Raw genomic sequence first — 24,964 nt, forward strand, 5'->3', positions numbered from 1 at the left:
AAACTTTTATTTAAAGTTTCAAAGGTGGGAGCGCAGCATTGGACTTGTAAGGATACAGGCTGCTTGGGGAAGGGGGCAGGCAGACTGTCTTGGATAGCGCCAGAATTGGTCATGCTGAATAAAGGTAGAAAAGAGGCTGCCAGCCAGTTCATTTGGCTGCAGCTGGCCACTGGGTAAGATGCGCTTTCACTCCTCTCCAAGAGCTGGCCCATTCTATCCAATTCGGTCAACATGGATTTCAGGGAAATTCTCATGATAGCTTCTAAAGGACAAGGAACCAACAGCATACCGAAAAGGTATAGTTGGGCAGTGGGTCCTCCCAAAAAAGACCCAAAAGTTAAGGATGTCCAATCAGCAGCATACAAGCTTTTCTCAGAAGAAATGTGGAGGAGCTCGGACAAAACGCCTTAGAGAAAAAAAGGAGAAAAGAAGAACTAGTGAAAAAGTGAATTGAGCTAAAACATGACAAGAAAGCAAGAGCTATGGACAAGAGGACAAAAGAAAATTTCCATGGTTAAATAGGATTCCTGTTGAGGAAAAGTCAAAGAAAAGACAGGCAATGGAAAGCCACTAGTCAGGGAACAGACCAAGAAATATAAGCAAGTATTCAGAACATGGTCTGTTCCCTGACTAGTGGCTTTCCATTGCCTGTCTTTTCTTTGACTTTTCCTCAACAGGAATCCTATTTAACCATGGAAATTTTCTTTTCTTAGAATACAATCAAGCAGCATCAGAGCAAGAACCTCCTCCCAAAGTTGAAAGTAAACTAAAGGTCCCTCTTAAAAGTGCCCCACCATCATGAACTTCACTGACCTACTCAGGCTGGCTGAGAAAAAGCAGTATGATATGAGAGTCCATGTCCCTAGTGGTTCTGGGTTTGGGATCTAGAGAAGGGCCACGGGCAAATGATGAGACAAGACAAGAAATAATAATTTGGAAATAATGGGGGCCAGGCAAAGAGTCCAATACAAGGGCAAGGACTTCACTGCTGCCCAGGCCCTGCCAGCCTTTTATTCAATTTTAGATACACATATTGCCCTTAGTCAGGCAGGCAATTCCGGTAACAGACAGACCATCTTAAAGGTCAGTAAATATTAGTAAAGATTTACTTTGAGACTATTTGGTTAGGAAATTGCTTGAGCCACCATTGTCTCGACTAAACAATCGGTGCATAGCTTTGGCCCTTGCCAGAGCTCAAGGTTCACGAGCCTTCTGCATTCCTTGTTTACACTTTTCTGATAGGGAAGGCAGTGGGTATCTTCCAACATCTCCCCCTTCTCTTTTTCTTAATAAATGTTGAAAAGTGAATGCCGCCTGAAGGATTTGAGTCCTTTTAAGACTCTTCATTCCACATCTGCAGACTAGAAATAAACATAAGAATAAAAATGAGACAAGCAATAGTGGTTATGCTGAGAGGCAAATGTAAGGAGATCCAGTGGAAGAGATTAAATTCTTTCATGTCTTTTTAAAATTGCTGCCAGGCATCTAAGGAATTAGTTTGTAAGTTTGCCTGGGATAATTGTACAATATACTGTTGTAATTCTAAAATATCAAGAGTTCTGTTACCTTTACCCCAAGCACCAAGAAGGTGATTTTTTTTATTGATTCCCAATTGGGAATGGGGTAAAACAAATCTGGGAAAAATTATAATGACACTGCAAAGATATTCTTTGCTCTAAGCTGTGGATTTTATCACCCATCTATAAGACTGTAGACTTTATGCTTATAATTCTATCTCAAACTGGCTGTCAATTCTTTTTTGTATAGACAGGTCTTAGTTACATTTTCCTTAACTGGTTGTACAAACTGAGCAGTTTGAACAGTTTGTACTATGGATGAAGCAGCAATGCCCACAGAAGTAAGTAACATTACGAGGGAAAAGATTCCTGCAATTAACATTCCAAGAAATCTTTTTTGTCTTTTTAAGATTTTTACCAGATCATGTAACAGTTAGTAGGTTTGATGAGATTCCCAAGACTCAGTTAGGTTAGTAGGAAACTAACCAAAAGCAGGTTGTTTTAAAATCATGAGGGAATCCTTTTGGAATATAGAATTAATACAATGGGATAGTGTGCAGCCTGTGCATGACACCTCATACACAGGCTTGTAACATTAAGGTGCATCTGGATGGGGTCTGAGAGGAGTGCAAACGGATCAAATACACAGGTGGTGGCAAATGCTGTCTTATTGGGAGTTCCCCATAAGGTACGAATGGAATTATCTGAACTATAGTTAAAACTATACTATTTAATAGGTGCAAGTGCAGCAGCTAATTCCCATTGCGTATTTTGTAGGGGTCAATTGTCATGTTGTAAATTGAGATCCAACAAATCCTCCTCCATGCCATGAAATGGAGTGATTAGCTTCAACATATAGATAGGATGTGTTCCCCTTCCATTTTAGGGTGTGATTGTTACTATATGCAGATCTGTTGGGGCTTCAATCCACAAAGGAAAAACTGTTATTAAGTTTGCTGGTGGTAGGGTAATCACTATAACAGTCTTGCCAATTAATTTCTTCCTCGGTGGAGTGCCATTCATAAGACTTTTTATAAAGGCTTAGTGGGGGGATGTCTTAGTAAAGTTATATTTTCTGCACCTCCCCCCAGAGCAAGTAGTGATAGTAGATATATTTGGGCTTTTGCTTCCCCCTCCTTTGGTGTCCATGATAGCCAGAAGCCTCTTTTTAATTTTACACACAAAGGAGCAGTGGTTTGGTTCTGTGTCATACAAAAGGGAAGCTGGGTGGTGATACCCATGTAATTATACTTTGCCCATATACTTCCTTGCCCCACCTGTGGTCTCCTGGTTGACCAAGGTGCTTGGTGTTATTGGTGACTACATTAGACATGAGATCATCCCACATAAGGGGTCTTACCCATGAAGTGAGGAACATAAGTCCAAAATACTTCCCCATTTGCCCCCAGTAGCATTACCGCACAGCTGATGACTGCCAGCAGGGCAAGAAAGAAGTTCTCAGGTGTTCTTGGGGTTCTGGTCTCCTCACAAATTTGCTCAGCTTTCTGGACCATCTTCTTAACCATCCCCCAAGTGACCTCTGGGCTCTTTGTTTTCCACTTCATCCTCCTCCCACTCCTTATCTTCAGTGAGTTGCTTGGGGCTGCTGATATCTGTGGCTGAGGTAGTCTATTGTCTGCAGCTGTAAGGCATGGTTCCAGGTGCAAGGTCCTCATTAACCTGGCCAGTTCCTCCCTCAGATCCATATTGAAGTTTAATATTTCTTGTGGGAATCCACACGGGCTTTGAGAAATTTTCTGGAAATATACAACCATAGCCTTGACCAAATGTTAACAGGGGATTGGGGCCCTTTCATAAACCAGACTCAGGATCTTTTCATTTAACCAGACCATTTTCCTTTGGCTTATTCTGACACCAGTGTATTTCCATGGGTGTCTTGCCATCGGCATCACAAGTGAAAAAATTTAAAGTAATTACGGCTTGGTGTAGTCTACCTACAGGAGATTTCTCTATATTCCCCCTTTTGTTCTTCAAGTTGGGATTTTAGTCTATGATGTTGGCATTCTATAATTGCATGTCCCTGCAAATTATATGGTATTCCTGTAATGTGCTGAATTTTCCACTTTTTACAAAATTGCTGGAAATGACAGCTTGTGTAAGCAGGTCCATTGTCAGTTTTAATAATTTTTGGAATTTCCATGATGGCAAAAGCAACTAGGCAATGATTAATAATCTGTTTTGCTGTTTCCCCTGTAGATGCAGTAGCCCATAGGCCCTTTGAAAAGGTATATACAGAGACATGCAATGCCCCCAAGGCATCCTAAAGGAGTATAATGTGTTACATCCATTTGCCAGATATGTCCCCTTATCAATTCTCGAGGGTTAATTCCTGTATTAGGCCCTTGAGGCAGATGCAACATGCAAGTGGGACATTCTATGATAATTTGTTTTTCCTGCTGTCAAGTGATCGAGAATTGTGTGGACAACAGTTTGGCAGGCTGATGTAAAAGCTGATGAGATTCTTAAGCCTGTTTTAATGAAGCAACCAATTTATCAGCATGTGCATTTCCTTTTGTTAGTGGGCCAGGTAATACACTGTGAGCCTTGATGTGAGTGATATAAAAAGGATATTGTCTCTGTTATACAATCTGCTGAACTTGTTTAAATAGTAAAAATAAACTTTGGTCACTGAGCCATTTCAACTGAGCAGTTTCAATTATATTCACTAGGCCCACAGCATAAGAAGAGTCAGAGATAATATTAAGAGGCTCTTGGAAATCCTGCAATGCAGCCTTAATAGCCTTTAATTCAATTCTTTGTACAGAAGTATGACTGGTCAATATACTCGGTCTGAATTCAGTGTATGATATGCAGCTTTAACATTTGATGATCCATCAGTAAAAACAGTTAATGTTCCAGGAATAGGTTCCTGCTTAGTATTTTTTGGTATACTAATGGGAGTATAATATAAAAATTATAATAATTTGTCTTTTAATCGGTGACAACTAAGTTCCCCTGAATATCCACTTAGTCCACTTTGCCAATTTAAATCAGTTTGAAATAATATTTTTAATTGCTTCCCAGTGAGGGGAAGGTAAATGTATTGGGGTTCTTCTCCTGTAAGCTGCCTGCAGCGCTTTCTAATTTGAGATATCAACTGAGCCATAAATTTTATATATGTAACTGTAGTTTTAGAGGACCCATTCAATAATAGCAGGAGAGTTTTTTGGAAGATGACTCCAGTGGGACAACTTGCAGTAGGGTTAATCTGTCCCAATAAAGGCAATTCAGGCTGTAACCATGCTACTTGGGCTGAGGAGTTTGCCTGCTCAATTCTTAGCAACTCATTCCTAGCTTCATCTGTTAATGTTCAGGATGAAGAAGGATTAGAGTCACCCCTAAGTATATTAAATAAATTTTTCATTTCTCCCGTAGAGATTTTCAGATAAGGTCTTAACCAGTTAATGTCCCCTAATAATTTTTGAAAGTCATTTAAAGTTTTAAGGCAATCTTTTCATATTTCCATCTTTTGAGGCCTAATATGTTGGTTTTCAATTATGGTTCCCAGATATTTGAAAGGTGTTTCTTTCTATACCTTTTCTGGAGCAATTTTTACATTGCCAAAGTCTGCTCTTCCCATGGACTTGCTAAAAGCAAGTCATCCATGTAATGAATCTAATCTAATAATAGACAAATATGCAAATTGACCGCACCTTCGCTACATCTAAGCCACGCCCACCAGCCAAGCCACGCCCACCAACCAATCAGGACGAGTATGCAAATTACCCCAACAAAGATGGCGGCTAATTTGCATATCAAGACAGCGTCCAAAGAAGCCAAGAGCTGCAGAAGGGAGTAAAGCTTCGAAGAAGCAAGCAAGCCAGGGGTGGGGAGGAGAAGGGCAGGGCGGAGGCGGGGCCGGGGGCGAAGGGAAACTCGGGCGGGCTGGAGGAGAAGGCGGGGCGGGTGACAAGGGCGGAGCGGAGGCGGGGCCGGGGGCGAAGGGAAACTCGGGCGGGCTGGAGGAGAAGGTGAGGCAGTCGACAAGGGAGGAATGGAGGCGGGGTAGAGTGCAGCAGGAAATCCTATTGCAGGATTTTTCCTGCAACGGGAAAGCTAGTAATGTAATATTTGAGCTATATATGTTTGACACTAGGTGGGGCCATTGGCCATTCCTTGAGGAAAAAATTTCCATTGATATCTTTTCATGGGTTCTATATTATTAATAGCTGGCACTGAAAATGCAAATCTCTGTTTATCTTGAGGTGCCAAGGGAATGGTGAAGAAATAATCCTTAAGATCTACTACTATAAGAGACCAATCTAGAGGAATTTGCAAAGGCACTGGGAGTCCAGGCTGTAAAGCTTCCATGGTATGCATAGTAGTGTTAACTGCTCTAAGATCATGTAACAATTGCCATTTTCCTGCCACCTTCTTAGGTATAGTAAATATAGATGTATTCCAAGGACTATTGGAAGGCTCTATGTGGCCAGCCTCTTTTTGTTCCTGTATTAATTCATGAATATTACCTAATTTCTCCTTGGTTAATGACCACTGATCCACCCATATAGGTCTATCATCTTTCCATTGTATAGGATCTGCATGAGGGTGAGGAGATTGAGCAGTGACCACTCCTCAAAAGGTTGATATCCTAATCCTCATCTTCCTGGGTTTCCTTTGGCTTGGATGGGCTCTTTAATTCCCTGATTATTTTTTCCTAAGCTTTGACCAGTCTGATATCCCATCTGAATTATTAACTGCTGTCCTTTGCTGGTAATAATACAAGCTTGTAAACCTTCTAAAACATCCCGGCCCCATAAATTGACTGCAATCCCAGAGACTATGTAAGACTGAAACCATCCTGTCTGTCCTTCTTCATCTTGCCACCTTAACACTGCAGCACTGCGTTGTGTTTATCAGGAACTCTGACCCCCCTGATAAAGCCTATAGCTTCTACCGTGGATCAACTTGGAGGCCAGAATTCTTTGCTGATAATGCTGACATCCACTCCAGTGTCTACTAAACCTTTATACCGTTTTCCCTCTATTCTTAAATTAATCATAGGATGGGTTTTGCTAATTTCATGTATCCAATAGATATCTGAACTTCCAAATCCTTGTGTTCCTCTTTTCCTATTTATAGCTTCACCTTGCTGAATAATAGGTAGAAGCAGTATCTGAGCAATTCTTTGTCCTGAAGTAATTTGCATAATATAACTACATTCTAGTATTACCTTAATTTCTCCCTCATAGTCTGAATCTATGACTCCATGCAGAACAATTAGTCCTTTCAGAGTTTTTCCACTTCTCCCTAAGATTAATCCTAATGTTCTCGGTGGCACAGGTGAACAGCTTGCTGAGCCAAATAGGGGGTCAAAGTGATCACTATCCTATCTAATAAAAGAGTAATATGCAAATTAACTGTCACTTCATGACAAAAATGGCAGTGCCCATAGCTACAAGATGGCGGCGCCCAGTCCTCTTAACCCTGCTGAAGTCCCCAAGTCCACCCAGCAGCGGCAGCCCAGGGTGTCTATCTGGGAGGCGCCCACCCCCCACGCAGCGATCCCTGCCCAGTGGCGGCAGCCCGGGGTGTCTGGCTGGGAGGTGCCAGCACCAGGCACAATCCCCAGCCAGCAGCGGCAACTTGGGCTGGGGTCTCAGACCAGCAGGGCCTCGCACCCAACCTGCAGGATACCCTGCCTACGGCGACAGCTTGGTCTGGGGTCTTAGATGGGCAGGGCCTTGCACCAAAGCTGCACAATCCCCTGGCCTCGGCGGCAGCACGGGCTGGGATCTCAGGCTGGCAGGGCCTCACACCCAAGCTGTAGGATCCGCTGGCCGCAGCGACAGCTTGGGCTGGGATCTCAGGCCAGCAAGGCCTCGCACCCAAGCCGCACAATCCCCTGGTGGCGGTGGCTGCCTGGGCTGGGGTCTCAGGCTGGCAGGGCGGTGCACCCCCACAGCGCTATCTTCAGGCCAGTGGTGGCAGCCTGGGCTGGGGCCGCACACCCCCACCGCACTATCCCTGGCCAGGCTGAGATGGCAGCCTAGGCTGAGGTCTCAGCCTGGCTGGGCTGAGGCGGCAGCCTGGGCTGGGGTCTCAGCCTGGCCAGGGCTCAATCCCCTTCCAGCGGTGGCAGCCTGGGGTCACAACCATTGAGTCACACCACCCAGGCAGATATGGAGGAATCTTAAATGTTTTTTTTTATAATATATATTTTATTGATTTTTTTACAAAGAGGAAGGGAAAGGAATAGAGAGCTAGAAACACCTATGAGAGAGAAACATTGATCAGCTGCCTCGTGTACACTCCCCACTGGGTATGTGCCCCCAACCAAGGTACATGCCCTTGACCAGAATCGAACCTGGGACCCTTGATTCTGCAGGCCAATGCTCCATCCACTGAGCCAAACCAGTTAGGATTGTCCAATATGCTAAAGAAAAAACCCTATCTAATAAAGAGGAAATATGCAAGGGAGGGCATTTGGGGGTGACCGGGGTGTCAGGGAGGGCAGTTGGGGACGATCAGGCTGGCAGGGGAGCAGTTAGGCGTCGATCAGGCAGGCAGGGGAGTGGTTAGGGGGTGATCAGGCTGGCAGGCAGAGCGGTTAGGGGCAATCAGGAAGGCAGGCAGGCGAGTAGTTGGGAGCCAGCAGTCCTAGATTGTGAAAGGGATGTCTGACTGCCTGTTTAGGCCCGATCCCATGGACATCAATCAGTCAGACATCTCCCAAGGGGTCCCAGATTGGAGAGGGTGCAGGTTGGGCTGAGGGATACCCCTCCCTTCCCCTGTGCACGAATTTCGTGCACCGGGCCTCTAGTACAGTATAATTGTTAAGAACTAGGCCTGCGCTCCCTGGAGTGGCTCAGATGAGGGAGTCCACTGTGGGCCTTGCAAGGCAAATTTCCCCTATTGATGACGGGGTTAGGGGGCCGTTTCCCTGTGGTTGACCATTCCCTATGTCTTGATCTAATGGCTGCCCATTTTTATGTAATTTCTATCTACATTGACCAGTCCAATAGTTTCCCTTCTGACTTCTAGGACACAGAGAGGTTTAATCTGTGTTTATTGAATTGGGAGGCACACCTTTCCCTAGATCGCCACTTTGTGTCCTTCTTGGTTGCCTACATTCTTTTTTAAAATGTCCTGTTCTTCCACAATTATAACACCTTTTATTCCCCACTGTTGCGGCGGCAGCAAGTAAGTTTGCTTGAAAAATGCCTGACCCCACATTCTGACATGCTCGAATCATTTCTGTAATGGTACTATTTTTTCTCAGAGGCGTCAGGCATTTCTTACAATCAGCATTGACATTTTCATAAGTTAATTGCTGAATTAAAATGTCTCCTGCTCTTTCATGTTGAATCTGTCATCTCACTGCTCGAGTGAGACAAGCCACAAAGTCAGAAAATGACTCTGTAGGCCCCAGCCTACATTTACTAAAAGCTCCCTCAGGGTCCCCTTTTGATGGTAAAGCCCACCAAGCTCTTCTTCCACAAAGTCTAATTTGCTCATATGCCTGTTACACATAATTTGGCTGATTTTGCATGTTATTGTATTGTCCCAGTCCTGTCAGCATTTCATAAGTTACTTGAGCATTCAGCCACAGTTTGCATGGGCTTGCTCCTGACATTTCTCCAAAAATTCTCCCTTCCATAGTAAATAATCTCTTTCAGAGTTGTATGAGCCAGAGAATACCAATCATAAGGAGCTAAGAATGCTTCAGAAATATTAGTCATAATTTCTCCAGTAAAAGGAACTGTAGAACCATTCTGGACTACGCTTTCATGCAAGGCCTTTATCATTTTAAAGTCAAATTTTTCAAGCTGTCTTATTATATGATTTGGGAGCTGTGGGTCAGCTACTTGTATAATAGGAAAAGCAAGTTGGTCCTCCACCATCATGTCCTTTTATCATCTTGGATAACTCTTTGCATAGGTGATTCTATTAATGGTGAATTAAATGTTTCAGGATTAGAACATGGAGGTGGAGGGGGCCATGAAGGCCATTCCTCCAATTTTCCTTTTTGCTCCTCTTTAGGAGCAGAGGGTCAAGGAGAGAGGGTTTAACCTCTTTTGTTTTTTTAAAAGGCTCTAGCAAATACAATACCATGTTCCACAAGGAGAAACAATTTGGAGGCAAAGTTTTCCCCTGCTGCTGAGGTTTTTTCAAGTTCTGACTAACTTTTTCCCAACATTCAACATCTAATGTACCTTCTTCAGGAAACCAGGGATTATGTTCTATAATAACATGCAAAAACTGTAAAATAATACCTTCTGACACTTTAATTCCTTTATCCTTAAGTATGCAAACGAAAATTCTATAATAAAGCTTCTTCCTTTTTGACGAATTCTACCCCATTAGCCTGGCTAAAAAAAGACGTTCCCACCCTACTTACAGATCACGACTTCTGCAGCTAGCCATGGGTTTTGCACACGGCAAATTTCCCCACCTATCTGGTGAATTCTTTTTCCCCACCTTGCTGGTGAAACTGTTTTTCTGATCTAGGTGAATCTTCTTCTCCAGACATCCATTGTCTGAGGTGCCAGATGTGAGAGTCCACTTCCCGTGTGGTTCAGGGTTCAGGATCTGGAGAAGGGCCATGGGCAAATGATGAGATAAGACAAGAAATAATAATTTGGAAATAATGGGGGCCAGGTGGAGAGTCCAATGCAAGGGCAAGGACTTCACTGCTGCCCAGGCCCTGCCAGCCTTTTATTCAATTTTAGATACACATATTACCCTTAGTCAGGCAGGCAATTCCAGTAACAGACAGACTATCTTAAAGGTCAGTAAATATTAGTAAAGATTTACTTTGAGACTATTTGGTCAGGAAATTGCTTGAGCCACCATTGTCTCGACTAAACAATCGGTGCATAGCTTTGGCCCTTGCCAGAGCTCAAGGTTCATGAGCCTTCTGCGTTCTTTGTTTACACTTTTCTGATAGGGAAGATAATGGGTAGCTTCCAACAGTATGAACCAGTGGAAATCAAGGTAGTGAAAAAAAAAAGTGGCCTATGACTGCACAAGAACTTAGGGAGTGAAAACTTCTTGAGTGAAGACATATGAAAAAGAAGCCCGAGGCAGATGCAGGACTACCTCTGACCAAAATGGTTCCCTCTCACACAGAAAATATGGGCACAAAACCTAGCAGAGTTTCCAGGGACAAGCATCCTTCTCCCAAAGGTACTCTCCTTCCTTGTGCTGAGAAGAAATCCAGACCCAGCACAGCTAATAAGAAACATTTAGGTTTGTTTTCATCCAAATCCATGCCAGGAGAGAGGACCAAAGTAGGATCTAGCAACTTCTCCCAAGCCTCACTTCGGGAGGACCATGACAGGCCTGTTTTTAATCGGGCTGGAAAGACTCACTTGAGCACCTATTCATCAAGTGTTCCAAAGACTTCTGCTAAAGGGACTCAGAAATATGTTACTGAGCACAAAGCCAAAAAACTCCTCCCCATCCTAGCCATTCCAGACCTGGACCTGTGGTCTCCCCACATAAGGCTAAGAGTCCAGGTGTCAGGCAGTCAGGCAGCAGCTCCAGATCAGCTCCTGGGCAGCCCATCACAGGGAATATTTAGCCTACGGTTAGTTCTGGCTCCGTGCCCAGGCGCCAAAATGGCAGCTCCAGTTCAGGACCTGAGCGACCAATCAGTGGGACCAAGAGGCCAGCCAGTGACTTAAATCCTCCTGGAAAGAGAGTCAGCAGTACAGGTGGCTCTGGATGACCCATCAGTGGCCCAGGTGGTTCTAGGAAGTCAGTGGTCAGTTCTGGTGACTCTGGGTGGCCTGTGCACAATCCACATGACCGACGACCAATGAGTGGCTCAGTGCCCCCCAGGTGGTCAGTCAGTGGCCCTGGGCAATCAGTAAGTGGCTCAGTTTCAGCTAGACAGACTGTCAGCAGTTCAGGCCCTCAAAGACCAGTGAACAGCTTGGGAACTAGGTGAATAGTTAGTAGCTTAGATCTCCCCCATAAGCCCAAATGCTCTTTTGTCTCAGAAACAATATCTTCTAAGAATATCATTACCTGGCCCACCAATGGACAGATGAATGGAACAAAGCCTTCCTTAGCTGGCTACAGATTTGCCCAACATCCTCAAAGGTTTCCCTTCCCTGGTGGTTACAAAAGACAGTAAGAATATGAAGAGGAGGAAGATGAGAACTCTGACTCCAAAATGGAAGATTTTATCAAAGATGAAGGAGAATTTCAGGAAGAAATATCTAAGCATATTCTTTGGTTATGACTGAAAAAAATACAAAGATGAAAGTGATTATGCCTTATGTTACATGGAGAGTAGTTGGAAAGAACAGCAGAAGAAAGAATCAAAGAGTTTAAGACCAGGTATGCAAGAGGACTTAAAGGAAATGAGATGGGAGGAAGAAGCAATGAAATGCTGAGAGGTAAGAAGCTGAAAAGACGTTAGCTGCTGTTTTATTTATTTTTGTGAAACACTGGAGGCACTCTACTGCAAAGAAGTCCTGTCTTCAGACTGAAGAAGCCCATTATCATTTTAGATTTACTAGTGGCCCAGTGCACAAAATTCGTGCACAGGGAGGGGGTGTCCTTCAGTCCGGCCTGCACTCTCTCCAATCTGGGACTTCTTAGAGGATGTGCGGGATCGGGCCTACACCAGCAGTTGGACATCGCTCTCACAATCCAGGACTGCTGGCTCCTAACCACTTGCCTGCCTGCCTGCCTGATCACTCCCTAACCACTCCCCTACTGGCCTGATTGATGCCTAACTGCTCCCCTGCTGGCCTGATCGCCCCCAACTGCCCTCCCCTGCTGCAACCTGCTTTCTCCGCCAGGACCCGCCTCCTCTGCGCGAGGTGGAGGAGATGCCGGGACCCCCAGGCCTCACCTCACGAAGTGGCTGCCGAGCCCCGCCTCCTCTGTGCACGTGGCCATCTTGTGGTGGCCATCTTGTGGCAGCTATCTTGTGGTAATGTCACGTGCGAGGGCCACCTAGGCTTTTATTAGTATAGATACTTGGGTCCTCAAGGACAAGGAATATATACTATATATTTTGAGCATAAAGTATTTTCAAATACTTTCTGGGGTGAAAGCCATAGTGTAGATGACAATGCCCAGTGAGTGCTCTTAGGAAGTTAACTGCTCACAGATGCCAGCCTCAATCCTGATGAGCTATGTACTCTAATGTGGGGCCCACTCAACAGTCAGCCAATCTTCTTTTGTTCCTTTACTATTTTAAAAGGAAAAAAGATTGCCTCTTGACTTCCATAATTCTGTTGATGGGTGAGTAGGGAAATGGCTGGCTCCCAATCAAACTTATTTTGTCTTTTTTATGAGGAATCTGGCCCTTCCATGAATGTTGTCAGCAATAAAGTGACCTGTTCTAATCTATATATTTGGATTGAGAACTTGAAAATGTAGTCTTTATAATTATGTGGATGTCATCTCTGTGACTTTGAAGTAAAAAGTAGAATAAATTATATTGTATTCTATATTTATGGATTGGATGCTGAGCATTCTTTTTTTTTTTTTTAATTTCTTTATTGATTAAGGTGTCACATATTTGTCCTCATCCCCCCATTCCCATCCCACCCCTCTCCCCACGCATGCCCCAATCCACTGTTGAACTTAACCGTTGGATAGGCTTATATGCATGCATACAGGTCCTTTGGTTGAACTCTCCCCCTCCCCCCACCCTCCCCCTACCCTCCCCTATCCTCCCTCGGAGGCCCGATAGTCCGATCGATGCCTCCTTGCTTCTGGTTCTGTTCTTGTTCCTCAGTCTATGTTGTTCATCATTTCCCCTAGATGAGCGAGATCATATGTCACTAGATATATACTAATAAGAACTGAATGTGAGACGAGCAATAATAGTTATGCTGACAGGCAAATGAATCAATCTGTAGCGAGCTTCCCCCTGGACCAACAGTTCTTTTGAGACCCAATTTCAATGTCCAGTAGTTCCTTATGTGTACATGTCAGCACTGACCCCTCAGCTCTGGATGGTGGACAAATGGTGGTAATGGAGGTCCGACTCCCTCTGGTTTGGTCTCGGCCGAACCCAGGGGCACGGCGTCACCCGGACTAAGGGGCACGTGGCCTCACCCATACCCAAGGGGCGCGTGGTCTCACCCGGGCCTGGGACCCAGCCTCACCCGGATGGATCCAGGGGCGCACGGCCTCACCCGGACCCAGGATCTGGCTTCACCCGTACCCAGGGACGCTTGGCCTCTCCCAGACCCAGGGGCACGTGGCCTCACCCGGGCTTAGTTGCACAAGGCCTCACCTGGATCCAGGGACACATGGTCTCTCCCGGACCCAGGGACGCTTGGCCTCTCCCAGACCCAGGGCCTCTTGGGCTCACCCGGGCCTAGGTGCACGAGGCCTCACCCGGATCCTGGGACACATGGTCTCACCCGGACCCAGGGACGCTTGGCCTCTCCCAGACCCAGGGCCACTTGGGCTCACCCGGGCCTAGGTGCACGAGGCCTCACCCGGATCCAGGGACACATGGTCTCTCCCGGACCCAGGGACGCTTGGCCTCTCCCAGACCCAGGGCCACTTGGGCTCACCCGGGCCTAGGTGCACGAGGCCTCACCCGGATCCAGGGACACATGGTCTCACCCGGACCCAGGGACGCTTGGCCTCTTCCAGACCCAGGGCCACTTGGGCTCACCCGGGCCTAGGTGCACGAGGCCTCACCCGGATCCAGGGACACATGGTCTCACCCAGACCCAGGGACGCTTGGCCTCTCCCAGACCCAGGGGCACGTGGCCTCACCCGGGCCTAGGTGCACGAGGCCTCATCCGGCTCCAGGGACACATGGTCGCACCCGGACCCAGGGACGCTTAGCCTCTCCCAGACCCAGGGCCACTTGGGCTCACCCGGGCCTAGGTGCATGCGGCCTCACCCGGATCCAAGGACACATGGTCTCACCCGGACCTAGGGACGCTTGGCCTCTCAGACCCAAGGGCACGTGACCTCACCCAGGCCTAGGTGCACGAGGTCTCACCCGGATCCAGGGACACATGGTATCGCCTGGACCCAGGGGTGTGTGGGCTCTCCCAGACCCAGGGGCGCTTGGCCTCGCCCGGGCACGGGATCCAGCGTCATCCGGGTCCAGGGGCACATGGCCTCACCCGGACCCGGAGTCCGGCCTCACCTGGGCCCAGGGGCATGTGGCCTCACCTAGACCCAGGGACGTGAGGCCTCACTTATACCCAGAGGCGTGTGACCACACCCGAGCCCAGAGGCGCGCAACCCCGCCCGCACCCGGGTCTCAGTGGAGCCCCGTCTTCCCGATCCCAATTCCTGCCGGTCAATCCCCCCTCAGCAATTCCCCTGGCCATCCTTCCAGAGCTCCAGTATGGCTGCTGCAGAACTCGTCGGGTGGCGGCTCGGCGAAGCTCCGGTGCGCCCGGTGCAGGGTGGTGGGCTGGTCTGGCGTCGCTGCGTCGGCCCTTGGGTCTGCATCGGTGGCCGGTCGCCGAGCATGCGCACCTGGCCGCTTCCGGCGCGTTGAGATTCTTGACGGACTCGGAGGTCAGCAAGCGCGGAGTCTCCCACCCCATGTCTCATAGGGGCTCGTCTGTCCGTGCTTGGCTGCCAGTGGAGCCGTCCCCTCAGCCGGAGACCGCCAGGGGAACTGCGCCGAGCACGTTCTAGGCCGCTGTTGTATCGCCTGAGCCATAGTTCTTTTGTGTCGCCTGAGCCGTAGTTCTTAAAGTGTGGTCTTTGGGTCACCGGCATCAGCATCATCCCACATACCCCTCTTTTATTCTAGTTGTAGAGCATCTACTCAGCCAGCCCTATGGTGGTCTTGGATGGTGTCTGCTCTGCTCTCTTGTCGAAGTCTCAAAGTTGTTGTGGTAGGCAACAATCAGGCTTCCGCCCTATGCCTCCATCTTGGTCCTCCTTTGTATAGTTAAGTCTTGATTGTTGTTGGTGTCACTGGGGGGGCTCTCTTTGTCTATAAAGGAAGAGTTGCTGTGCAGGAGACACGTTTATGGGCCGGGTCTTGGTGCAGCAAAGCTTTGGCGCTCACTGAATATTCCTGTTGAATGTGTCCCTTATGCACGTGGTTGAAATCTGGTGTCATCTCCCACAGACCACTAGATGCCCTCGTTTCTGGGTCTCCAATGGGGTGTAGATCAGCTACTGCATTAGGCACTCAGCAAGGATTACAGCAAAAACTGTAGTTTCTTCCTCCTGTCTGAGTGGCCCTGGAGCAGTCCGACTAGAACAGCAGTTCATCTGGTCCGCTGCCAGAGGGCAGGCCACCCACATGCATAAGCCGTTGCTTGGGGCGCAGGTGTGCCTGCAAGACTTGCGGGGCAGGTCTTCAAAACGTGCGGGGCGGGTCCCAGGGCGGGGCGGGGTCTCAGGGCGCCAACAGGCCATGGTGCGGCGAGCCGCGATGGCTGTGAGTCTGGTCCTTCTGCCTTCCACGTATCTAAGTCCCCTCGTTCCGCACTCCAGCACAGCAAACACTGATTGCTGGGCGCACCTCCGCAAGAGTCCCGCCTCTCCCCGCAGGCATCTGGGTCTCCCGCGGTTCGCCAGAAAAATGGATTTCAGGGTGATGGAGAGCTAATCTCCCCTAGGTTTGGAACAAAAGCCCCTTTCCCCCGCCACCAGCCAGACCCACGCGCCTCCACACCTCATCCCCTCCGATTTCGCTGGGTGCGAGGCAACAGAACAGCCTTTAACCTCCGCCGCCATCTTTTTCAAACTTCCCAATTTGTACTTCTTAATCCCTTCATTTCAGTCAACTCTACTGAAGTCTAGCGCCGCCGGGAGGTGCACGGAAAGGGCGCCCGGGCCTCCGTCCGGTGCACGGTGCGCGCGTCCCGCGGAACCAGGCGCGCGAGGGCCGCGCAGCGGGGACGGGCGCTGGGCGGCCGCCGAGCTCCAGGCACCGCCATCGCCGCGTTCCAGGCGTCGCCGCCGCGGCGTCCCCCCAATTTGTACTTCTTAATCCCTTGAATTCAGTCAACTCTACTGAAGTCTAGCGCCGCCGGGAGGTGCACGGAGAGGGCGCCCGGGCCTCCGTCCGGTGTGCGGGGCGCGCGGCCCGCGGCACCAGGCGCGCGGGGGCTGCGCGGCGGGGACGGGTGCTGGGAGGCCGCCGGGCTCCGGGCGCCGCCGCTGCGGCGGCATCCCCAGCGTCCCGGGCCGGGCGGCCTGCGGGGGCGGCGGAGTTGCGAACGTGAGTGAGTTTCCCAGGGTTTCGCCCGGAATGGGGTTCAGTGCAATCGGAGCCGGCGCTCAGTGCACTCCGGAGCCTTTATCTCCTTCCTGCCAGTGAACGCCGGCCAGGTCATCAGCCGCCCCTTCCTCTCCGGTTCCATCCTCCCCGCAGGCGCGTGTGCTCGTGTCTCCGCCCGTTTCTCCATACCTCAGGCTTTTACGGCTTCCCCGACTGTCCCCGTGGCCTTCTCCTTCCCCCCAACTGTGGGCATTTCAGTCCACCAACTTTCCTGTGGTTCTGGACGATGTCCGTTCTGACCTCTAGTTGTATTTTTGAAATTGTTGTGCCCGGCTGCAGGTTAGGTGTTTAACCTATGGCGCCATCTTGGTTCCTCCGGATGCTGAGCATTCTTATTCACTGATTTAGGTGATTAGGCAATTAACAAAAAATTTCAAGTTAAAAAACAAGTTATGCTATTTGTTGTAAGAATATTATTTTCCAAATTTTCCTTTCAGATTTATTGTAAAATAGACAATGCCACTGTGCTGATTTTTATCTAAAAAGTCATTTTATATTGTAGAAAAATATTTTATTCAAAGATTAGAATTGAAAGAATAATAGTTTAAAAAATAAGCAAGTGACACGTGAGGCTCTCCTTACTCCCCCATTATAGAGATATTTTGGAATCCAAAGTGCCCTTCTGTCTCTTGATGTTAATGACTTTGCATTTTTATCTTGAAATTCCTAAACAATTAATGGCAAAAACACAAACACTAAATTCATGTGTATCAAGAGAAAATAAATAAATAAATAAATAAATAAATAAATAAATAAATAAATAAAGTTTCAAAGGTGGGAATGAAGAGTACCAAAATTTTGCATTGGATGTACTGATTTTAAGCTCATTGTGAAGAAATAAAAATTGTTTCCCATTCCTTTCTGAAAGATTTAATTGGAAAAATAGTTGGTGTAGGAAGAGAACTTTACCAGGAGTTTCTTTTAATTTTTTAAAATTCTTTATTGTTTAAAGTATTATATATGTCTCCATTTCCCCCAATTGGCCTCTCCCTGGCTGCTCCCACCCCCCAGCACATGCCCTCACTCCCTATTGTCTGTGTTCATTGTTTATGCTTATATTCATACATACAAGTCCTTTGGTTGATCTCTTACCTCACCCTCCCACCCTCCCCTGCCTTCCCTCTGAGGTTGGATGGTCTGTTCGATGCTTCTTAGTCTCTGGATCTATTTTTGTTCATCACTTTATGTTGTTCATTATATTTCACAAATGAGTGAGATAATGTGATATTTATCTTTCTTTCCAGGACTGTTGCGAATGGTAGGAGTTTCTTCCTTTTTACAGAAGCATAGTATTCCATAGTGTAGATGTACCACAGATTTCTAATCCACTTACCTGCTGATGGGCACTTATGCTGTATCCAAATCTTAGCTATTGTGAATTGTGCTGTTATGAACATAGGGGTGCATATATTCTTTCTGATTTGTGTTTCTAGTTTCTTGAGATATATTCCTAGAAGTGGGACTACTGGGTCAAATGGGAGATCCATTTTTAGATTTTTGAGGAAACTCCAGACTGTTCTCCACAGTGGCTGTACCAGTCTGCATTCCCACCAGCAGTGCACGAGCATTCCTTTTTCTCTGCATCCTCGCCAGCACTTGTCATTTGTTGATTTGTTGATGATAGGCATTCTGACAGGTGTGAAATGGTACCTCATTGTCGTTTTGATTTGCATCTCTCAGATAATTACTGACTTTGAGCATGTTTTCTTATGTCTTTTGGCCTTCCTCTGTCTTCTTTTGAAAAGTATCTATTTAGGTCCGTTGCCCATTTTTATATTGGATCATTTATCTTCCTTTTATTAAGTTTTATGAGTTCCCTGTAAATTTTGGAGATTAAAACTTGATCGGTGATAACATTGGCAAATATGCTCTCCCATACAGTGGGCTTTCTTTGTTGTTTTGTTGATGGTTTGTTTTGCTGTGCAAAAGCTTTTTATTTTGATGTAGTCCCATTTGTTTATTTTTTCTTTAGTTTCCATTGCCCTAGGAGCGGTGTCGGTAAAAAATTGCTTTGGAATATGTCTCAGAATTCACTGCCTGTGGATTCCTCTAGTATTTTTATGGTTTCCTGTCTCTTGTTAAAGTCCTTTATCCATTTTGAGTTGATTTTTGTGTATGGTGTAAGCTGGTGGTCTAGTTTCTTTCTTCCTTTCTTTCTTTCTTTCTTTCTTTCTTTCTTTCTTTTTTTTTTTTTTTGCATCTATCTGTCCAGTTTTCCCAACATCATTTATTGAAGAGACTGTCTTATATAACTCCATTGTATATTCATTCTTCTTTTGTCAAATATTAACTGAACATAGTGGTTTGGGTCAATTTCTGGCTTCTCTATTCTATTCCATTGGTCTATATGTCTGTTCTTGTGCCAGTACCAGGCTGTTTTGAGAACAGTGGCTTTGTAATACAGCTTAAAATCTACTTTGTTCTTCTTTCTTGGGATTGCTGCAGCTATTCGGGGTCTTTTTTTATTCCAGATGAATTTTTGGAGAGTTCTTTCTAGGTCTGTGAAATATGCCATTGGTAATTTAATGGGGAGTGTATTGAATCTATAGATTGCTTTGGGTAGTATGGACATTTTGATGATGTTGATTCTACCAATCCATGAACATGGTATGTTCTTCCATCTGTTTATGTCTTCCTCTATCTCTTTTTTCAGTGTTCAGTAGTTTTCTGCATATAGGTCTTTTAGCTCCTTAGTTAAGTTTATTCCTAGGTATCTTATTTTTTTTTTTTTTTTGGTGTGATAGTAAATGGGATTGCTTTTTTAGTCTCTCTTTCTGTAAGTTCACTACTGGTGTATAGAAATGCCATAGATTTCTTGGTGTTAATTTTGTATCCTGCTACATTGCTGAATTCATTTATTAAGTCTAATAATTTTTTATGGAGTCTTTATGGTTTTCTATGTACAATATCATGTCATCTGTGAATAAGGACAATTTTACTTCTTCTTTTCCAATGTGGATGCCTTTTATTTCTTCTTCTTGTCTAATCACAATGGCTAATACTTCCAGTACTATGTCAAACAGGAGTGGTGAGAGTGGGCATCCCTGTCTTGTTCCTGTTCTTAGGGGAAATGGTTTTAGTTTTTGCCCATTGGATATGATGTTGGCTGTGGATTTGTCATATATGGCTTTAATTATGTTGAGGTATGATCCTTCTATTCCCACCTTGTTGAGAGTTTTTATCAAGAAAGGGTGTTGGATTTTGTCAAATGCTTTTTATACATCAATTGATATGACTATATGACTTTTATCTCTCAATTTGTTTATGTGATATATCATGTTTATTGACTTGCGCATATTGTACCATCTTTGCATCCCTGGGATAAATCCTACTTGGTCATGGTGTTTGATCTTTCTGATGTACTGCTGGATCCAATTTGCTAGAATTTTGTTGAGGATTTTGGCATCTATGTTCATGAGGGATATTGGCCTGTAATTCTCTTTCATTGTGTTGTCTTTATCTGTTTTGGTATTAGGGTGATGCTGGCTTCATAGAATGAGCTTGGAAGTGTTCCTTCCTCTTGCCTTTTTTGGAATAGTCTGAGGTGGATAGGCTTTAGTTCTTCCTTGAATGTTTGGTAAAACTCCCCTGTGAAGCCATCTGGCCCTGGGCTTTTGTTTGCTGGAAGCTTTTTTTAAAAAAATATATATATTTTATTGATTTTTTACAGAGAGGAAGAGAGAGGGATAGAGAGTTAGAAATATAGATGAGAGAGAGACATCAATCAGCTGCCTCTTGCTCTCCCCCTACTGGGGATGTGCCCGCAACCAAGGTACATGCCCTTCATTGGAATCGAACTTGGGACCCTTCAGTCTGCAGGCCGATGCTCTATCCACTGAGCCAAACCGGTTTCGGCTCCTGGAAGCTTTTTGATGACTGCTTCAATTTCTTCCATAGTTATCAGCCTATTGAGATTTTTAGATTCCTCCTGATTGAGTTTTGGAAGGTTGTATTTTTCTAGGAATATGTCCATTTCCTCCAGGTTGTCCAGTTTGTTGGAATAGAGTTGTTCATAGTATTTCTTAACAATCCTTTGTATTTCTGTGGCGTCTGTTGTTATTTCTCCTCTTTCATTTCTGATTTTGTTTATTTGGGTCTTCTTTCTTTGCTTCTTGGTGCACCTGGCTAGAGGTTCATCAATCTTGTTTATCCTTTCAAAGAACCAGCTCTTAGTTTTGTTGATCTTTTGTATTGTTTTATTGTTGTTGTTGTTGTTGTTGTTGATCTCTATGTCATTTATCTCTGCTCTGATCTTTATTATTTCCTTCCTTCTGCTTACACTGGGCTTTTCTTGTTGCTCTATTTCTAACTCTTTGAGTTATAGGGTTAGGTGATTTATTACCATAGTTTCTTGTTTTTTTGCATTAGGCTTGTAGAGCTATGAACTTCCCTCTCAAGACTGCTTTCGCTGTGTCCCATAGATTTTGGATTATTGTGTTTTCATTGTCATTTTTTGCCATGATGTTTTTTATTTCTTCTTTGATCTCTCTGGTAACCCAGTCATTGTTTAATAGCATGCTATTTAGTCTCCAGATGTTTGATTTTTTTGGATTGTTTTTATTGTAGCTGATTGCCAGTTTTATGCCATTGTGATCTGAGAAGATGCTTGATATGATTTCTACCTTCTTGAATTTGAAGAGACTTTGCCTGTGACCCAATATTTAGTCTATCTTTGAATATTACCCATGTGCACTTGAGAAGAATGTATATTCTTTGGCTTTGGGGTGAAATGTTCTGAAGATGTCAATTAATTCCATCTGATCTAGACAGTCATTTAGGATTGCTGTTTCTTTGCTGGTTTTTTGTTTAGAGGATTTGTCCAATGGTGATAGTGGGGTATTAAAGTCTCCTACTATGGTTGTATTGCTGTGAATCTCTTCCCTTGATATCCTCCAGAAGTTTTTTTTTATGTATTTACGTGCTCCTGTATTTGGTGCATATATGTTTACCAGAGTTATTTCTTCTTGTTGGATTGCTCCCTTTAGTATTATGAAGTGGCCTTCCTTATCTCTTTTTATGTCCTTCACTTTTAGATATAATTTTTCAGATGTAAGTATTGCTACCCCAGCATATTTTTCATTTTCATTCGCCTGAAAAACCTTTTTCCAAACCTTCACCATCAGTCTGTGTGCATCTTTTTTTCCGAGATGGGTTTGCTGTAGACATCAGATATATGGGTCATGTTCTCTTAACCATTCAGTTACTCAATGGCTTTTGATTGGAGCATTTAATCCATTTACATTTAAAGTTATTATTGATAGGTACTTGTTTGTTGCCATTTTAATTCTTTACTCCTGTGTTCCTTTTTCGCTTCCTATTTCTTCTTTTTACTGCTGGCTTAGTGGTAATAAACTCCCTTAGTCCTTTTTTGTCTTTGAAGCTCCTGAATTCACCGTCAATTTTGACTGATAGCCTTGCTGGGTAAAGTATTCTTGGATTCAGACCCTTCCTTTGCATGACTTTGTATATTTAATTCCATTCCCTTCTGACCTGATGTTTCTGTTGAGAAATCAGTCACTAGTCTGATGGGGGATCCTTTGTAGGTAACTTTCTGTCTCTCTCTGGCCGCTTTTAAGATTCTTACTTTGTCATTGGTGTTTGCCAATTTAATTATAATGTGCCTTGGCATTGGTCTTTTGGGGTTCATTTTGTTTGGGACTCTGTGAGCTTCTTGGATTTGTGTGACTTTTTTCTTTCCTATTCCAAGGAAGCTTTCTGTCCTTATTTCTTCAAACAGGTTTTCTATTCCATGCTTGGTTTCCTCTCCTTCTGGACCCCCTATTATGCGGATGTTGTTTCGTTTTGTGTTGTCCCAAAGTTTCCTTAGGCTCTCCTCCTGCTTTTTAATTTGTTTTTCTAGAAGCTGTTCTGCTTGGGTATTTTTTCCTACCTTGTCTTCTAGCTCACTGATGTAGTCCTCTGCTTCTTCTGGTCTACTCTTCATGCTTTCTATTGAGTTCTTTATAACAGCGAAGCTATTTTTCATTTCTTCTTGTTTCTTCTTCATTTCCTCTTGGTTCTTACGCATATTGTTGAATTTGTCTTACATTCTTTTCAGTCACCTTATGACCATTTCTCTGAATTCTTTCTCTGACAGGTTGCTTGCTTCCATTTCGTTTACTTACTTTTATGGTGATGCCTCGTTTTCTTTCCTATGCGGGCTGTTTCTTGGTCTCCCCATGATCTCTCTTCTCCAGGTATCTGGTTATGTAGTTCTCTCTCTCCTTTTGCTAGGCAAAATCTGACCTTTCCATAGGAGGATGCAGAGCTCCTCTGAATACGTGTGATCGCACTGCTTGGGACCAGTTTTCCTGGGTTCACAGCTGCTCGCTGGGTATTGTTGTTGTACATCTGTATGAATGTGTTTAAAACACTCAGAACTCAAATGATAGACCTGGAAAATTTTTTAGAATGTGTTTCAAACAATAGGAATACTTGTTCATAGAGCCTTAATATCTGTAGGGCAGTCTTTAATCAATGGAAAATCGTGTTCAAAGAGCTGGAAACCGAGTTGGATTCTGGTTACATCTATAATTCAGGCTCAATTAGTTGGCGTTTTTAGAAGAAAGTTGGTTAAACACTTAAAAATTCATTTTCATAGGGGTAAGATACCTGTGTGAAAATGTTTAAAATTCTCAGATCTCAAAATGACAGACCAGGGAAATGTTTTGGAATGTACTTGAAACACTAGGAATACATGTTTGTAGAAACTTAATATCTTAATGGCAGTGTTTAAACAATGGGAAATCATATTCAAAGAGCTGAGAACTGAGTTTGATACTGTTTAAATTTATAATTCTGTCTCAATGAGTTGGCGTTTTTAGAAGAAAGTTGGTTAAACCCTTCAGAATTCATGTTCATAGAGCTCAGATAATTGTAGGAAAGCATTTAAAACTCTAAAACTCACAATAATAGACCATGGAAATGTTTAGGAATGTGCTTAAAACACAAGGAATAAATTTTCATAGAGCCTTAATATCTCTAGGGCAGTCTTTAATCACTGGGTAATCGTGTTCAAAGAGCTGGAAACTGAGTTGGATACTGGTTACATTTATAATTCAATCTCAACGAGTTGGCGTTTTTGGAAGAAAGTTGGTTAACCACTTAAAAATTCATTTTCATAGGGCTCAGATACCACTATGAAAATGTTAAAACTCTCAGATCTCAAAATGACAGACCAGGGAAATGTTTAGGAATGTGTCTGAAACACTTGGAATACTTTTGTAGAACATTAATATCTCTAGTGCAGTGTTGAAATAATGAGAATTTGTATTCAAAGAGCTGTGAAAGGTAGGATAGTGTTCAAAAATAGTAATAATTAATGTTTAAAGAGCTGCTATATATGTAAAAACGCTGTTTAAACACTTGCAATTCACAATGAAGGTGCTTGAATCAGTGGACAAAAGGGAATCAAACACTGAGAATTCACCATGATAGACTAGGGAAATAATTAGGAATGCGCTTGAAACGCTAGGTCTACATGCTCACAGAGCCTTAATATCTGTAGGGCAGTGTTTAATCACTGGGAAATCGTGTTCAAAGAGCAGAGAACTGAGTTGGATACTGTTTACATTGATAATTCAGATTGAATGAGTTAGCGTTTTTGGAAGAAAGTTGGTTAAACACATAAAAATTCTGTGTAGTGAATATTATAGTGTTAACATTTCACCTCAGTGAGTTGGCGTTTTTTGAAGAAAGTTGTTTATATACTTAATAATTCATGTTCATAGAGGTCAGATACCTGTGTGAAAATGTTTCAAATTTTCAGACCTCAAAATGAAAGACCAGAGAAATGTTTAGAACTGTGCATGAAACACTAGGAATACATGGTCATAGAACCTTAATATCTATTAGGCAGTGTTTAATCCCTGGGAAATCATGTTCAAAGAGCTGAGAACTGAGTTGGATACTGGTTACAATGATAATTCAGTCTCAATGAGTTGGCATTTTTGGAAGAAAGTTGGCTAAACACTTAAAAATTCATTTTCATAGGGGTCTGATACCTGTATGAGATGTTTAAAACTCTCAGCTCTCAAAATGACAGACCAGAGAAATGTTTAGGAATGTGATTAAAACAATAGGAATAAATAGTCATAGAGCATTAATACCTGTAGGGCAGTGTTTAATCACAGAGAATGTGTTCAAAGAGCTGTGTACTGAGTAGTATAGTGTTTACATTTCACCTCAATGAGTTGGCGTTTTTGAAAGAAAGTTGGATAAACACTTAAAAATTCAT

General features: G+C 44.3%; 1 pseudogene; it reads left to right on the forward strand.

Annotated features, from left to right (window-relative positions):
* The first annotated feature begins 231 nt into the window (after window positions 1-231).
* On the forward strand, window positions 232-11,910 carry LOC103303084 (protein SPT2 homolog; annotated as a pseudogene).
* Window positions 11,911-24,964: the final 13,054 nt, after the last annotated feature.

Source organism: Eptesicus fuscus, chromosome 8 (assembly GCF_027574615.1).
Source record: "Eptesicus fuscus isolate TK198812 chromosome 8, DD_ASM_mEF_20220401, whole genome shotgun sequence".
NCBI classification, from domain to species: Eukaryota; Metazoa; Chordata; class Mammalia; order Chiroptera; family Vespertilionidae; genus Eptesicus; species Eptesicus fuscus.